At 35.2% G+C, this 2,551-nt stretch overlaps 1 protein-coding gene across 1 annotated transcript in view; it reads left to right on the top strand.

The window, feature by feature from the left end:
- LOC106874518 (5'-AMP-activated serine/threonine-protein kinase catalytic subunit alpha) overlaps positions 1–2,551 on the top strand; it is a 616,447-nt gene that overhangs the window by 594,171 nt on the left and 19,725 nt on the right. The window lies entirely within an intron of this gene.

Here is a 2,551-nt window from a genome sequence, read left to right as displayed (position 1 = left end):
TTGTTTAAAGATCTTTACGTCGTAGTTTCCGCATTAGATGTTATCTACTGTTTAACTATATCATGACAGAAAGTAAAAATAATTAAAGTTGGCTGGATGCCGATTCATTTTATTTAATCAGAAATAATGTCCAATTTTGTATGATATTACGCACACGCACACACACACATATATGCATAAATTTACTCAGAGGAAATAGGGCAGTGGGCATGACTTTTCAGGGCTTTTGAGACCTATTGGAGGACAGGAGGAGGTTATCCTGTAACCGGTGGATATCCCTAAAATCTTTCAATAAAATGGCTTCCTAGTTGATGGTATTAAACAGGATATCGACTTAAGTATACATCTTAACGACACAAAGATACCCACCAGTGAGCTTCCTCACATTTTTCGTCTACCAAATTTCAAACACGCACACAAGGCTTTGGTGGACTCAAGGCTACGGTTAAAGATACTTGACAAAGGTGCTGCGCAATATGATCAAACCAGAAGCCATATAGTCACAAACCAGACAGCTATGTCTTGAATAAATCGAGTAGAATGTCTCATTTAAGAACATAAAGCCGATTTTCTACTGCAAATTCTATAACATTATAAGGAAATAAAATTAATACTTCTGTTTCACCGAGGCAATTATTACTCTTTGAAACAACGGGCAAATTTTCAGACTAAAAACTTTTTCTCCTAGCTGTATGTGTGATTAAATTTCATGTCCAGAGTCACGACCAAACAAAACAACTGTAGCTTATTAGTCCAGGTATTCGTTCCTATATATGCTATTTTCTGAGTTATTCAGATTCTTCTTTTTTACATAAGTTTATGTAAATTTTATGAACCACTTGAATCAAAATCAGCTCATAAACACAGAGGATAAAATAATTCGGTTACCATTAAGTGTATTATTTAATTTGGTTGAGATGTAATCATTTTGATCAGTTTAAACAGCCACAAAACTGTGACGGCTACACTGAAAACAGTGAAGAATATTCACTACATTATTTTGATTACACAACTCAAATAAATGTCTTATGTGTCTCATCACCGAGATCCCTACACTTCTATCTAGCTTACAGTTAGAATAATAGCACTTGGAGAGGGTACCATCAGCGTTTTAAATTCCAGGTTCTATAACTCTGCGTTTCACTGTTGAATACGCTGGTCTATCCAGCCAATGCTCCTCAGAAGACTTAGTAGCTAAAATATTATTTATGATAATGCTCGAAGGTTGATCTTAATATCAAGGCATAAAAATAAGGACAACACTTAGCTGAGAAACAGAGAGAGCTTTGTCCGGAGTTAGCTTCTCTCATTAACTAACTTTCTTACATTTTTTTATTTGTGACTGTTAGCTACACATTTTATACACATACACATAGACAGACAGATATACACATGCAGCCGTACATATACATATTTACGTGTGTGCGTGTGTGTGTGTGTGTGTGTGTGTGTGTGTGTGTGTGTGTATGTGTGCGTGTAACTGCATGTTTACGTGTGTGAGTGTAGGGGTGTGTTATAATCTTTTAAAACGAAGAAAGGCTTTCTGTGAAACTAAAAGAACACCTTAGAGAAATATAAGAATAGGAAATCAAACAAAGAGGTGGATGTCTTTTTTTGAATATTTGTGTATTTAGTTTTGGGAAAAAAAAACTACTAACCAGCTGAAGTATTGACTATCGGCTATTGTACAACAGATGTGTCTTAACATAATGTGTATTTTTGTTGAATTTTTTTCTTGCTACTGTTATGAACAATTCCGGGAGATCTCATAACTATGCGGAATAATGCTGTTCAATATCCACATAGCATAGAAGTAATTATGGTGGTTCAAAGATTACCATTCCCACATATCATCTTTATTAATCTCCAGTTAATGCTTAACCAACCTCTATACAGTCGCTGGACTTGCTTGAGATAACATGTAAATCTTTTTTGTAAGCCACAACTTACTGTTTTAAATAAGGAATGCAACTAATAATGTCTCTAAGGCACAAAAAGACCTAATGGTCCTAGCTAGTTTGTTTCTAATTATAGGTCAATTCGATTAGGTTTGACCTAAATGTTGAGTAATAACAATGAACGCATATTTATCTAGGGTAGGGCTAGCCGCAAGATCATATTTATTTAGAGTAGGGCTTTGTAGGATAACCCAGTTTCACCAAATTAAAACAATAAGTATAGAAAATTCACGAATGGTGCCGAGGAAACATCTCTACAGGGATTAGAAACAATAAAATTTGAAGAATGCATACTTTCGATTTCAATAAAACTCCGATTTCGAGTTTTTGAGAGAGACATCAGAAAGAGAATGTGACCTATTACTGGTGGTTTGAATGCATCGTGTTTCTGTTTGTGGACAAGATTTCCATGAACTGGATTTGCCAAGTTTTGTTAAAAAACCATAGAGGTAACATACTCTTTTTCTCTCTGAACACCTTTCTTTCTTTCTTTCTTTCTTTCACCCTCTCTCTCTGTCTGTCTGTCTGTCTAACTCTATCTATCTACATACATATCTATGCACACACACACACACACACACACACACACACAC

The sequence above is a fragment of the Octopus bimaculoides genome, chromosome 7, assembly GCF_001194135.2.
Source record: "Octopus bimaculoides isolate UCB-OBI-ISO-001 chromosome 7, ASM119413v2, whole genome shotgun sequence".
NCBI classification, from domain to species: Eukaryota; Metazoa; Mollusca; class Cephalopoda; order Octopoda; family Octopodidae; genus Octopus; species Octopus bimaculoides.
The sequence above is the reverse complement of the archived record's forward strand: the minus strand, read 5'-3'. Positions and strand labels throughout refer to the sequence as shown.